Source organism: Pleurodeles waltl, chromosome 10 (assembly GCF_031143425.1).
Source record: "Pleurodeles waltl isolate 20211129_DDA chromosome 10, aPleWal1.hap1.20221129, whole genome shotgun sequence".
Lineage (NCBI taxonomy): Eukaryota > Metazoa > Chordata > Amphibia > Caudata > Salamandridae > Pleurodeles > Pleurodeles waltl.
In genome coordinates, this window is record NC_090449.1 from 402208114 (window position 1) to 402223901 (window position 15788).

General features: G+C 43.1%; 1 protein-coding gene across 1 annotated transcript in view; it reads left to right on the plus strand.

Annotated features, from left to right (window-relative positions):
- Nucleotides 1-15788, plus strand: part of JPT2 (Jupiter microtubule associated homolog 2) — a 198927-nt gene that overhangs the window by 47600 nt on the left and 135539 nt on the right. The window lies entirely within an intron of this gene.

Consider the following 15788-nt stretch of genomic DNA (forward strand, 5'->3'; position numbering starts at 1 on the left):
CTCCCTATGTGTTATTAATTTTTAATTTCCAACCTACTCCAACTGTACAGTGACATTATGCACAGTACTGCAGGTGGGAAGTTGTCCATCAGTGGGCAGAACGTACTACGGAGGCTGACTACCCTCTGAAACAGCTATAAGATTAATTTAGACTTTATTGATGTCAACAAAAAAGGTGACGTACATTGTTTGTGGTGTAAAGCCTTTTCTTTTGGTCCTTGTGTTGCCGGAGGATATTGGCCAAGTATTCTGTATGGGTACTGTCTTTTACCATTGATTGACCACAGTACTTTAGTACTGAATTTGGTTAACCAAGTTAATCCCTTTTATCACCGTCTCTCACTGTAGCAAGGTTGAGTAGTCAACGGTTACTCAAGAAATAGAGGGGGTTAGAACCTTGGGCTCAGTATGACACAGAAGGTAACACTCTGTAATGTGAATGTCCTGCTTGTGTTTTCCTTCAGAACAATATTTTAGCATGTAAGTAAATAGTCCAGTTAAAAATAAAATGAACATAAAAGAAGTGCTAGAACCCTTTAGAACTGTGATACAACTCCAAATGTTAATATAGCATCTTAGCACGATGCTGCAGATTTCTGATAACATTATGGCCAGTGTTATTCTATGGGCCTTGGTTCACATCAATTCTTTGGAAGCTCCTTGATCTCTAATTCTTAGCAGGGGCTGCCTCTCTCAAAATGTCTCAAAGGCTTAAAGGGGGTGCAGATTAGTGGAGAGTAGATGCACCTATGGTCATCTGCCAACCTTGGCTACCATTCCAGTAAAAGGTGTCAATCCCCAAACATGCAACATCTGAACACCTGGGAACCCATACATTAAAAGTCCCTGGTGCTCCTGGTTGTCATGTCCTTGTAAGCTGATGTCTAGTTAATAGTTTCCAGTAAGGGACACCGTCTAATGTTTTAAGTCAGTAGAGTTCAGATATTAAGGACCCAGCTCGAAATACTCATTTTTGTAGGTATCAAATGGAATAGTGAGCCATTACACGATTGGTTTGTCTTAGGGTGCCTTCTCTGATTTTTCTGGTAGCAGAGGTGGTAGTTAAAAATGTATGGACATCACTTAGCCAAGCCAGTCGAACTAGGTCTGGATCTTGGTCTTTTCAGATATGTATAAGCTGCAACTGTAGCCAATTATATTTTTGGAAGCATGAGGGCTAGGGAGATGGTGCATGTGATTCTGGAACAGGCAACCTTTAGCCACTGGAACAGTACCCTACTCTAGATATGGGAAGGCAAATTATCGTCTGGTCTTTCTGTGGGGAATACTGTCACAGGCACAAGTGTGGAAAATGTAGGCTCAACATTCAGCATGACTGGAGATGATGCAGCAGCTCAGTGACCCAGATGATGCTCTGTTTTTTTCCTCCTGTCCTGCTGGTGTACTGCTGGGTTCCCATGGCTCCCGGGTACGCTCAGTGTGTGTTGGACATTCTTCTTATGGATCTTCTAGTCAGCTGGGCCTTTTACAGGTCTTCCTTTAGATCAGATGGACCCCTTGTGGCAGGTACAATCTGTGGCCTGGTGCTGGCATGCAAGTTATCCCTCTTTCCACAGATCAATTCAGAGCCTGAAGAGAGGACAGGCAATCCATCAGAGATTGTATCTCTGATTCAGTTTTGTCTTTTCTATTCTGGAGTGCATGCCTTCTCTGTGTACAGATAATGGAAACCCAGCACTGATTGGTAGGGTGAGCAAGTAATTTATTAGTGGTTAATAAAAATAAAAGTAGCAATCTTTAAAATTTTCATCTGATGAAACCATAACATTTAATTTCATTCATAGACATTTAGTAAACTAATACAACTATAAGACAGATGGAGCACAGTCCAAATTAAAGTTCAACCCCCAATTGTTTCTTTGTAACCGTGTTAATGAATTCAACTGTTTTGCATAATACTTGTGGAATGTTGCTATTGAAACAAATTGACTACCTCTGTACATAGTATACCATTTTATATGAACAAGTGACATAGCCAAAATTTCCTCTTTTGCTTAAGTGCTTTATAACAGAAAATATGCATGCATGATGGATTCACTCATGTAAGTACAGTCTGCATGCCCTTGATTTATTTTCAAAGGATTTCCAGCCGATTCAAACCTCACTCAGAGGAGATGGCAATAATCTCAAACAGATTGTTTTAGGCATGATGTTACTTTTGACAGCAACACACAAATATTCTTATGTTCTTCCCGATGCATATTCTACTGAGCCATGTTTAAGTGGTCAAATACCCTCTTCTTGATAGGCACTTGGCTGCCATACCCTGCCTTCAAACCTGAAAATGGTAGGTTACTGACCCATACGTTCACTCACCTGAGCATTGTTGCTGCTATTAAGCAGCATATTGGCCCATGGATTCGGACTGTTCTTTTCAGTTCAGAGAACTCATTACCATAAAACTGATTTCAATGTGTTGATCAACTCTTCTTATCTGATGGCAAGTCTTCAAGAAGGCATATTTGAGATCTCAGTTGCGCGTTTTGTGGAGAAGCATTCAGTCCCTATTGCTGGTCAGACTCTCAGATGTCTGAGCCCACAGTCCTCAGTAAAACTAGTTCTAGATGATTTGTGTCTACATCTACTCACTCACTGTAGATGAGACTACTGCCAAGACTCACTGTCTTGGCAGATGTCCATGGCACTGGAAATGGGAGAAGGGCTTTGAGTTACACTCACAACAGGATAATTCTCTGTACAAAGAGAATATACTGAAAACCTCTCCACCTCCTCTGCCCTCAAGGTACACAGTTTTCAGGGAGGGGAGCAATAAGAACGTACATGCATTCTGGGATGTCCAAGGTGGATCTTACCAGCTTGACACAAAGGAGACCACTCTAAGGTTCTAAATGCATCTCACCATTCACAAGCCCACCTGTAGAAAACACACACACACACACACACACTCCAGTGAACGTGCATGATTGTCAGGGTCACTAGATAAAAAATGCAGTCCTGTAAAAAGTTAACAGCAGTCTGTATAGCTTTGCAAAGTCATACAGAGAACTGTAAGTCTAATGGAGAAATATAATGAGGCGTAGGATTCCACAGGTCATTAAATGATTTAATCAGGCGTTTGATCTGTTCCACCTACTTGAACCTTCTTTTTATAAAGGGGTGGTGTGCATTTTCTGTATAGTTTTCCAGGTTATGATACAGTAGATTTTTTTTTTTTTTTACCTCGAGACAGTTATGTTAGTCTCTGCTTGCCAATAGCACATGCAGCTAGCCTTTTGTTGTTAGCACTGCAAGTTTAAATTTCCAAAATGATTCAAAGTCAGGTTATGGATAAGCTAATGCTCTTGTCCTTCATCTGGGAAAACATTGTTAAGATGCATGAAGGCCATAGAAGGAAAGAAGTATGTTCTTCTGCAAGCCAGAATATTAGGTTGTTTTTTGGCTTTCTTTCCTTAACGTTTCATTGGTTTCCATTGTGCCACTTCATTCCGGAAATGAGTGGCAAAGCAACCTCATCTCCTCCCCGGGCCAACATAATTTTACAGTTGGGCAGATACTGAAGACAAGTGCGAGTGCTTAGAAAGTGCACCCTATGCTAACGTGTTTTCAGTTTCTTGTGAAGTCGTAGAATTGTCCCCCCTCCAGAGCACTCTCACAATTCTGTAGCGGGTCTTGATGATCTATACCGCCTCCCCACCTCAAGGGCATAATTAGAAATGAAAGAAAAGCCCAAGCAGTGGAGCTACTCATGAGTTTGTCTTCAGTCCGCTCTGCACTCCACGTGTGTTGACTTGAACTACTGTAACCCTGAACACCAATCTTTGTCTTGCTAATTGGTGTAATTTCTCTCACTGATGACTTGATCCTCTATTGAAATTGGTCTCTTTGTTAAGTTGGGGGAGGCCAGTGATACCAACATTAAAAGAGAATATCCAGCCTTCCTTTAGCTTTGGATTTTTCTCAGCAAGGCTTCTTGAGAAAACTTCATTTAACATGTAATGTGTATTTATATAATCAACATACCGATTTAGCATCTCAAACAATTGAACTCAAAGCCTTAGGCTTTGATGTCAAATGGGATAGGAAAGTGATAACATACAGTGGCTGATTTGCACAGTGGGAAACCAGGAAACGTATTCTTTCACAGTGCCCCTTTTTCCTTCACCATGCTAAATCACCTTGAAATAGATCAGTTCTGGGTGTGCACTGTACAAAAACCTCCCTTGCATATGGTTTGATTATAATGTTGTTCCATGTATAATAACACACTGGGCCACTGTAGGAAAGCACCCTTTTTGATATGGTCCCTCCACTTTTTGCTCACTGGCACCGAAGATTTTCAACTGAGGTGCACTAGGGTCCCTGCTAAACAGGTCTCCAGTGCCAGTGATCTTTTCTCTAAAAACAGGTAATGATGTGTACAATTGGCACCCTCCTCTACCTGTGTAAGGCCCTAGTAAGTGGTACCCCTGGTACCTAGGGCATGGGTAGAGAAGAGGGTTCCTGAGGGCTGCAGCACATATTGTGCCACCCTTTGGGACCCCTCTAAAAACGAGTTGCACACAGCTGCCATTGCATTCTGCGTGTCCTGGTGCAAGCCAGGCAAAAAAACAGATTGGCACACCCTTCCTGTGCTGTGTCTCAGCACTCCATCTAAATATATGTAGGTCACCACACAGAAGGCCTTGGAGCCCTAAGGCAGAGTGCATTATATTTGATGTGTGATCCTATCTACGTGAGCAGATATGGCCCTGTGATGCCCAGCCCCATTGCTGAGCATTGCAGGTGAACAAGGAAGCCATCCTATGGTATGTGCTGGACACTTCTCATCGAAAGTGACCATGTCACATAAAGGCTTCACTGAACCCTATGGTGTTTGGTATCAAAACCTCATCTTAATAAATTCATGGTGATGCCAGCCTCTGATTTGTTATGACGTGCACACAAAGGGCACCTTAAAGGTACCCCCTGAACTCCACTGCTCCCTGAGTGTGTTGGCTGACTGGTATCAACCAGCCTGCCATCACAGACAAGTTTGTAACCCACTTGAGGTGAGAGCCCCGGCTGTGAGAGTTCAGAAACAAAGCTTGCTCTGGAGAGGGGTGTTGTCACCTACTCCAGAAGGATGGCTAGCAGATCTGCATACCAAGGCCAGGGGCTTCGAAGGCTCTGCTGCCTTTTTTATGCCCATCCTGCCCCCTGCCCTGAGGCCCATTTGGCACCAGGACAGGCAGGAAAATTAGTCAGTGGGGGTGTAACAACTTTGGGTCTGCTAAACCCCTATTGTGGGCGGCCTGAAGTGGACACCCGAGGAAGGGTTCCACTGTCTTGTTTTTGGTTGGAAACTAGGTCTTCTGGGATAGGGCTATGCCCACTCTCTTATAGGGGGTGTAGGCACCCCAAGGGCAAGTAGCCTATTACTATTACTCCCCACGCCCCTAAACACCACTAAATGGAGTATTTAGGTGGCCCCCTAACACCAGAACAATAGATTTGCTGGACTAAAATATAAGGACCCGAAGAGCCTCAAAAAGCAAGAACTGAGCAGCAGCAACTGATTTCGCCCCAACACCACTGGCCTGCCTGCTGTCCTCGACAATTGCGCCAAAGACGACAACTCCTGCAGTTGTTCTGCCTCCAAAACTCTGGGAGGACTGCCAGCACTTCGAGAAATAAACATGATCTCCCGTGGAGTAGCGGAGCTGCTTCCCTGTAGGCATCAAAGAAGACTCACAAGGACTCCAGACTGCCAAAACCCAACACCGGGCAGTACCACTGCATCCAGGCCCTCTAGCCTTAGTTGAAGTGGGCTAGTGGTGCCAGGGTGGTCCCCAGCCCCTCTAGAACCGAAGCCCACCTTTGGGTTTGCCAACAGTGGACTTCCTGCAGCCTCTTTGTGCAACTCCTTTTACCCCAACTGCCTCTGATGACGAAAACCCAAAGCCCTGACCTGAGGAGAGGGGGGACCATAGGTGTCCCTATATCCCTGAGCATTGTTGGTTCAGCCAGACTGGCCACCCAGTCTCCCTATGTGCAGCCTGTTTTTCCCAGGACTGTTTTCCATTTAAACCAACGGGGCATCCTATGCCAAAAAGCACCTCTGCACCCAGATGCCCCTGTGCCTCCTGAGGTGAACTGTTGGTGCTGCCTTAGACCTTGCCACATACTTACCTTAACTTCAGAAATGTGGTCCTGTAAGTTGCAGCTGAATACCCACATGCCATATATGTTTTTCTCCATAGGATTGCATGACCACATTAGAGACATACGAAATATATTGGCTTTGTTCTTCAAAAGTGCATTAGTATTTATTCTTGTAACAGTATTCTGGTATTGAAACATAATATAAACAAACTTAACTATTTTTCTAACAATTTGTCTTGAGTGTGTGTCTCATTTATTGCCTCTGTGAGTTCAACAAGTGCTTAGCACTACCCTCTGATAAGCCTACCTACTTGCACACAGTATCACAAAAGAGAGCTTTTGGGATTGTCACTTTTAAACCGATAAGCCCATAGAAGTCGCCTGTACTATCTACAAAGTGTAACCCTACATTTGGTGCACACATAGATAGCCAGCTTCCTACAGCCATGTATAGGGGACACAAGACAACTGATATGCCTCTTGGTTAACTATTGGAATCGTCAGCCAGGCAATCGGTTTGTGGGCATGAATGTTTCCAAATTCATGTTTAGAAACTATCACTTCCACTAGTGCCCAGTTAATCAATCAATCATTCTAAAATACTAAAGTCAAAGACTCCTGTGTTGAAAAGGAATGCACTCTTGAATTTTGAAGAAACTTTATCATATTTTTGCTAGATGTTTGTTGCACAATGTCTTTGCCCAATATATTGATGATTTGGCTTGTGTTTTGCCTCTTAAAGTCCAGCCATACCATTGGCTTGGCTCTCCCTAATCATTTGCTGGCTCGTCCACCTCTAGGATGCTTGTGACGCTAAGGATGAACTCAATTAAAGTTATCCTCTTGTTTTAGGCAAACCTCTTAAATTTTTCTGCTGTACAAAATGACTCATTCTATTGTCCAAATCAATGGATATAAAGGGGACATCTTTATTTTCTCAGCATAAGAGTATTGCAGCAAAGTAATCTTTTTTTGGCATGGTTAACCCCACTTTTTACCTGCTGTGAGTGTGTTTTGACTGTGTTCGCTTGAATCCTACTAACCCAGGACCCCAGTGATTGTGCTCGCTCCCTCTAAATTTGGTTGCATAGGACTTAGCACACCCCACAATTGGCATACTGGTGCCCCCATATAAGTCCCTAGTATAGGCTACTTAGGTAGCCAGGCAATTGTGGCACCAGGGGTTACCCATGGGCTGTAGCATGTATTTTGCCACCCATGGAAGCCAATGCAAAATGTGTCTGCAGGCCTGCATGAAAAGGCACTTTTTCACTACAGGTTATTGCACCAGGTTACCATAAGTCACACCTGTGGTAGGCCCTCCTAGCCCAGAGGGCAGGGTGCAGGTACCTGTGTGTAAGGGCACCCTTGCATGAGCAGTGGAGCCCCTAGGAACTCCAGCTCCATTGCACTAGACTTCGTAAATGGGGATAAGCCATTTTACCCTTGTACTGGACACAGGTCACTGTGTCCAGCTACATAATGGTAACTCCAAACCTGGGCATGTTTGGTATCAAACATGTCGGAATCATACCCCAATACTGTTGCCAGTATTGGTTGTATGATCCCATGCACTCTGGGGGCTCCCTAGAGGACCCCCAGTATTGCTTCTACCAGTCTTTTTCCTTCAGGCAGCACCCCTCTAACAGGTTTCTGCTTGACCAGCTCAAGCAGGGGAAGGCAGAACAAAGGAGTTCCTGTGGGAGAGGGAGGCAGCACCCTCTCCCTTTGAAATAGGTGTTACAAGGCTTTGCAGGTCCCTGCTCTGGTGCGAAACTGGACAAAGGAAAGGGGAGTGACCACTCCACTGTCCATCACCACCCCAGGGGTGCTGCTCAGAGCTCCTCCAGGTGGTCACTTCATTCTGCCATCTTGAATCCAAGGTGGGAAGAGGCCCCTGGGAGCATCTGAGTCACCAGTTCAAGCTGTTGACGTCACAGCCCCCTCCTGATAGGTAGTCACCCTGCTAGGTGACCAGTCCCCCTTCCTGGGCTATTTATGGTATCCCTCTTGGGTGGGTCCTCAGATCTGACATGCAAAATTCCAGCAGGACTCCTATACATCGTTTACTTCATCGTCTGGCCACCGGGACTGCCACTGGACTCTCCAGGAACCGGCAATCTGCAACTCCAGCGACGACTCCGCTCTGCAACATGGTTCCTCCTGCTCCTTTCACGAACTGCAACATTTTCCTTGCTGTCCATCCTCTGAGGGTGACGAGTCTTCAGCCTGCACAAGAAGTAAATAGAAATCTCCCTTGGCGTGAAGGAGTCACTCCCCTGCATCCGCAGGCACCAACTGCAACGACGACCGGCTGCATGGCTCCTCTATCCTCCGGAACTGCGTGGATCCTGCATCACAGGTGGAGGTCTGGAGTGGTCCCCTTGGTCCTCTCTACCAGCTGTCCAGCTTTGGAGATGGTAAGCCCTAGCCTTTCCTTGCAGAACAGTACCCCTGTGCACAGTGACTCTTGCAGCTGCAGAGGCTTGTTTGTTCCTCCTACTAGGGATCTTCAGCTCCTTGTAGCCCTGGCCCCCAGCACTCCTTCCTCCAAAGCACAGTCTCCTGCCTGCTGCTCCAGCGATGTTGGACTCCTTTTCAGGTGTGCTGAGTGGGCCTCACTGCAACTCCTGTGCCTGCTGCCAGTGGGTTGCCTATGAGGGCTGCTTCCTCTTCTTGTGATGCTCCCAGCTGCTGAAAGTCACCCCGGACTCCCCTCCTTGGTTCAAGTCCCCTGGACCTTGCTGGTCCTCTTCAGCCTTGCAAAACCTTCTTCTCCAACGCTTGCATTTGCAAAGACTTGTTGGTGGTTTTCCAGCACCACTTATTGACTGCATCACGACCGCGGACGTGGGACATTACTTGCATCACTTCTGAAACTCCTTCTGTTCCTGTGCTGCACTGCTGACCTTCTTCATCCACCGTCGACCTGGTCCTGCATCCACAGAAGGGTGGGTAGTAGCTCCTGCCACAACCGGACACTCCAGGTTGAACTGGACTTGGTCCCCTTTCTTTGCAGGTCACGTCTGTCAGGGTCCACCTTTAGGTTCTTCCAGACTTTTCTGGGTCTTACACAATCCTTTTCCAAAGTCCTCCTGTTGGTTTTTAGGAAAAAACAGGTACTTACCTCTGCTCTCCTGGTCGCTGGGGGTCACTCTGGTACTCACCTCTTTGGGTTCCTAGTTCCTCCAGCTCCCCTCTAGTGATTTCATTTCCTTGGGAGGGTGACTGCCCTTCATATTCCACTTTTTTAGTATACAGTTTGGCCCTCCCCTAGGGCCCTCCCTGTTTGCTATTGCTTTTACCAATGCCTGTTGCTTTCTATGCCAATTAATGATTGCTAATGTGTATTTAATAGTGGGTTTACTTACCTCCAGTAGAGGTATTGCCTATACAGTATTTTAGTAGTTGTGTCCTCTCATGTGTGTAAGTGCTGTATGACTACAGTGGTATTGCATAAGCTTTGCATGTCTCCTAGATAAGTCTTGGCTGCTCATCCACAGCTACCTCTAGAGAGCCTGGCATCTATACACTGCCTACACTTTACTAATAGGGGATACCTGGACCTGGTATAAGGTGATAAAACCATAGATGCTCACCACACACCAGGCCAGCTTCCTATAAGGATGACCATTCTGGAAACTTAGCACCCAATACAAGTCCCCTTAGGGGTGTCATTAGGCGTCTTTTGAAATATTTGTTACACTAGGTTTGCAAGATGGTGGAGGAAATTGCAGGACACTGCTGCTAAATGTAGTGATATTCAATCAATCAATCAATAAAAAAAAATGATTTTATTTGGCATAAGCCTTAAAAGTATAAAAACAATAAAATATACAAATTCATTAAAAAATTCTATTACATACTACATTCACAAAGTTCTTGAATCATTCTCATTCTTGTTAACCAGCTCTACTTACATTGTTCATTACATTATCCCAACCTTACACCAATTTAATTTCCCAACTAATTCTGCCGAACACATCACGTCAGCCAAATGATCCCGTATACAATTCTTAACGAGGTTCAAGTTAAGTGCAACGTTCCAAGCAAATTATCCCACCTACAGTTCTGATTAGACTCAGGTCCTTATACTCTCATAAAGTGCAATTTCCAATATAAAGTGTTCTGCATTTTATTTCACGCCTCGTTATAACGTGGCAAAATTTTCTAAAGTACCATCAACCAATGTAATTTTAGAATAGTCAATTATGGTATTTAAAACTCTTCATTCCTCTTTATTTCCTACCTTGTACCGGACCCTATAAGTCCAGTTAAAACCCCTCTTCAGCCATTTAAAAATAGGCCCGGTGAACAGGTTACATTAAAAAATATCATGTCAATAAGTAACCTAAGCGCTTGGTCCTGGTTAGTAATATTATATTCCTTAAAAATTGGTTTTAAAAACTTCTTACGCACTTCTAAAAACCAGTGACAATCCAAAAGTAGGTGCTGCATGGTATATTTCTGCTGCAAGCCGCATGTACATAGGCCCTCGGTATCCTTAAGAAATGCTTTTACTTTGGGATCCCTATAGCCTGGGTTCAACCCAATTCGAAACTGTAGTACTGAGTCTCTTAATCTTGGGTTGGGTAGATCCTCTATCTAGGGAAAGTTTTCCGGATTTCTCCATCCTACTAGCATAGCCTGAGTTGCTATTTTACTCTCGAAGTACTTTAGATCTATTTCTCTTGCTCTTTCCTTCACCATTATTTGTAGATTGAGTTTAGGACTTTGTGCACCACACCACTGATTGCCGGGTAAGCCTAAGAGGATACAGATCTTTTCTAACCGTCCTCTCATTTGTAACGCCCAATGTAACTCAGTTATTGTTGTTTCTTTGTTGCACAATCTTGCGATCTTACAAATCCCTTCATCTCTTATACTGAGCCAGAACTTCAGTGCGTCTTGTAGTCCCTGGTAAGTCCACGCTGTCATTTGACATTCTGCTCTTATAGCTTGTAGCATACTTGAGGGGGGCAGTGAGAGCATACGCTTTACGCAAATGCTTTCTTCTGTCTCCCAATTTAGTTTCCCAGAAAATATTAAAACTTCCACCCCATATTGGAACTGGAGACGTACCATGGCATTAAAGGCAGAAATAACCAGCTGGAGGAAAGGACCCCCATATTTACTACTGAATTGTTTCAACCCCCAAACTGATGATAAAGCTTTATTTTTTTTAGGGCTTCAGTGTGAGCTTTCCATCTCAAATGTGAGTCAAACCACATGCCTAGATATTTATATTTGTTTACCTTCTCTATTTTTTCTCCTCCTAGAAGGTAAGTGAATGCACTTTTCTCTTTCCCTATAGACATTATTTTTGTTTTCTCCATATTTACTACCATTATTTTCCTTTGATGGTAGGAGTAAAACACCTCCAATTTCCTTTGTAGCCCTAACTCCATCATACCCATTAGCACTGGATCATCTGCATATAATAAGCAGGAAACATGCACACCATTCATTTTTGGGCTTAGGGGCCTTTAACCTCCCGCAACAACCCTGGCAGGTCTGACAGAAATAATGTGAATAATATTGGGGCCAACACGCAACCTTGGTGAAGACCATTCTTTATGCGGATCCTTTTTGAAAGAGAGCCACTCTTGTCTAAAATTACTTGGGCCCAATTTTGTAGATGCACACCCTGAAGGGGAAATAATAAATCCAAATCAATCCCTAACTGTTTTAGCATATCCCATAGTAATTTCCCATCTACCAAATCGAATGCAGCACGAAAATCAACAAAATAGGCTTTCTCGCATTTCAACTGATTTTTTTTTTTTGCTAATGCCCACCAACTAAAGCAATGGTCAATTGTCGGCTGCCCTTCTTTAAAACCACCTTGTTCTACTGGTATCAAATCATTATCGTCTGCCCATTCTTTGATTAACCCCAGCACTAGCTTCGTAAATACCTTTTCACCTACGTCTAATAGGCTTTTCAGCCAGTAGTTTTTTTGGTTGGGTTGGGTCCTCCTTTTTGTGAATCGGTCTTATCATGGCACCCTTACAACTCTCTGGAAAATGGCCGTAATCAAGGATTTTACAAAACGTAGCATGAAAGAATTTAGTCCACCAATCGATATTCTTTATTATATTATTGCTGGGAGTTTGTCTGGACCTGCCGCTTTAGTTAATTTCAATGCTGCAATAGCTTCTTTTATTTTTTGTGGGGCAAAAGCTAATCTCGTATTCTCACCAAGATTCCTAGGAACACCATAACCTTCCTCATCATCGGTACCTTTATAAATGGAAGACAAATATTTATACCAGTTCTCTTCTCCAACCAAACACTGCAAAGTTCCTACCTTTTTCCCCTCCCTTATCAGCTTCCAGAAGCCCCTAATATTCTGTGTTCTTATCACCTCAATCATTGTATCCCAGTTTTTATTAACATATTCTCGTTTCCTCTGTCTTATCAATGTTTTATAACATTGTTTTGTTTGCTGGAGCTTCTCTTTTGTATCAACGGAGGGTCTTATCTTATATTCCCTTTCTAATCTTCGCTTCTTTTGTTTTTTACGCCTACATTCCCAATTAAACCATATTTTGCTATTATTCATCGTATATGGTTCTCCCTTAATCTTTCCCTTTTGCTGTATTTTTAATTTGGTTTTTAAGCAGTTAACCATTAATGCAATGCCCCTATTATAGCCCTTGAATATTTCTTTTGGATCATCTTCCATACTAAGGTTTGGATAGTTTACTATCAGATTCTTAAGTGCTTCTAGACTACTCTCTGTAAGTAGAGTCGTTATCCTATGGGGATACTCAACTAGCGCTATCAATGCCTTTTCTCTTTCTTTTTGAGTTTTATCGGCTGATCGTATGGTTAAACGGAGTGGCCAATGATCATTGCCCTCTGTATGCTCAACTTCAAAGTCTAGTACTTCTCCAAAGGACCAGGTATTTACAAACACATAATCAATAGGGCATACCTGATTGCCTATTCGAAAAGGCTGTTTTGCCGGGCGATCCATCTTCATACGCCCATTTAGACAGAACATACCTAGAGATCCTATGGTTCTTACTAAGGACAAATCACGGGCAGAACATTCTGCATTGGGAAAGATGCTGTTACGGATTTGTGCAGCTACCAATAGATCCTTATACAAATTATCACTACTGTTAGGGTCAAGTTTATGATTAAAATCTCCCAGCATTAGTCAAATATCCTGCTTTGCCAATAAATAGTAGTTCCAGATCTTCCTCAAACAGACCCGTCTGGATATTATAGTCCTACATGTTCCCCGGTTGTATATAAACATTAATTATAAAAAGCTGTTTAGCACCTCCAATTACATTGTAGAGATCTACCTGACCTTCCAATAACCAGCGACATTTGGTTTTTATTTCTCTGATCTTGTCACTATTCTTGTTGAGGCTAGGGTTATTAGGCCCGCTGATATAGTGATATTCAGATAATGAATTTGAATCCAGCCAAAGCTGACTATGCTTCCTAGCTCATTAAATTGAGCAGCATAAATTAGGCAATAGTAACATCTAATGTTTACAATGTTTAGAAACTGTATGTTATGCTATATACAGTCAAGTTGTTAGGTGGTTTGGACTGTTAGGTTAAAATATAACTACCTGATAAGAATTTTAAGATGGGAGAAATGCTCCTGGATTTCCTCGGTATGGGCCCCCCACAGCTCGTAATGGATCTCAGTTTCTTATATTTAAAAGAAGAAACATCTGGAATAGAAAAGATAACGGATAAAGCACAGAAGAGGCGAGAGTTGTGTTCAGGATGTACTCCACCCCACTTGATGCATAACACATAAGGAGTGAAAGAGTGTTGGAAGATGAAAAAACTTGGTCAGACGGGGTCCAAATTGCAGTCCTTTTAACTAGCTTTTACTATCTTACTAAACGTATACTCCCACCGCAAAGGGAGTAAAAGTGTGGGAGAGGTGCCATCATTACAGTGGGCAAGGACCGAGACAAACAAAGTGATAGGAGGACAAAGGATAAAACCGAGTGTGAGAAGGAATATGGGCTGAAAGAGGGAATGACAGGCAGATGGTGTAAAAGGTGGGGACGGAGTGGTTGAGAAAAAGAAAGTAAGTGAAAGGGTGATAGACGAAGGAAGGCGGGTATAGAGGAGAATATAAATTATGTATAAGAAACTGGAAATTAGCTAAAGGAAAGAAGATTAGAGATGGCTCAAGTAGAGCAGAGAACTATGAGGCATTCTAAGTACACTAATTGATGTGTAGGTATTATGTTACACAATAAACAATGGACAGTCATTTTCTGTCATCGTAACTGACGTCCTGCTGATGGATATAAACGTTCTACACAGCTCTCATGAAAAACAAATCTGGCAAGGAAAACAAAAGTACAAGGAAACGCATCAGACTGCACTTTTCCTGGCCTGTTGTAATAAAAACCCAAAAGAGTTTTGTATCATTATCAGCCACCTGTTCAGGGGTCTGAAATTGCTAATGCAAACCAGAAAAACGTTAACCCTGAAGATTAAATCACACACATCAGTTAACTGTATAGTGACTCAGCAAAATGCCATAATTCACAATTTAGCTATAGCAGGAAAAACTCTTGAGTGCAGAAGCTCAGAGGAGACAAAAGTCTAAACCTTTTAAGATGCGCTAACGTTCACGACTGCGAGAATTGCTAAATTGATCAATAAAAGTAGAGCGGACGGAGCCCCTGGTCCCAATGATATTCCTGCATCAGTTTACAAACCGTACGCAGAGTTTTGGTCCACATCAGTGGAAAAGCTGTTTAGAACCTGTATAGACACCAAATCCATCCCGTCACCCTGGCCTTATTTGGTTCTACATCCCATCTATAAGAAGGGCCCAGTGGCGGCCCCCGACAGCTACTGCCCCATTGCCCTTTTGGTCGTTGAGGCCAAATATCTTGCCTCGATCTGTCTGGAAGATTTTTATGCATGGGCAAATTCGAGGAACATGATACCTACACTTCAGCCAAACTGGCTTTAGACCTTTCTAGGGTACCTCTGGTGACCTAGTGGCCATCATGATGCTTATTGCAAAGCAAATAAGGAAAAGCAAGCTTCTCTACTTCTCTCTCATAGACTACAGCAAGGCTTTTGACCATATAAATCGCCAGGTGCTTTGGTTCCAACTCTCAGCCTGGCAAATGCCAGCACGTCTTTGACGTGGCATTCAATTGTTGTACTCTGACACGTGGACCACAGTAAAACTTTGAAATAAGACTTCAATCTCAAGTAAAATAAAAATTGAACAAGGTGTCAAACAAGGGTTTGTACTAGCCTTAGCTCTCGTTAATTTGTACATGTGTGATCTGGTACCAGCACTGGACTCTGTTGTCAGCCATGCACCAAAACTGGTGACTCAGCTTATAACTTCATTCCTCTATGCAGACTATGTAGTCCTTTTAAGTCAAAGGGTACCAGGACTACAAAGATTGATTGACATACTATACGAATATAGTTTAAATGCAATAACCATAAACCTCAAAATCAAATTGTTGGAAGTTGGCTCTGTATGTACTATTTCAAAGTAAGAAATAGCATGCACAGAGTCTAAGGGTTCCCCTTAGAGGTGAGCTAGTGGCAAAAAGAGATAATTCTAATGCTCTATTTTATGGTAGTGTGGTCGAGCTTTAGGCTTATCAGAGGGTAGTGTTAAGCATTTGTTGTACACACACAAG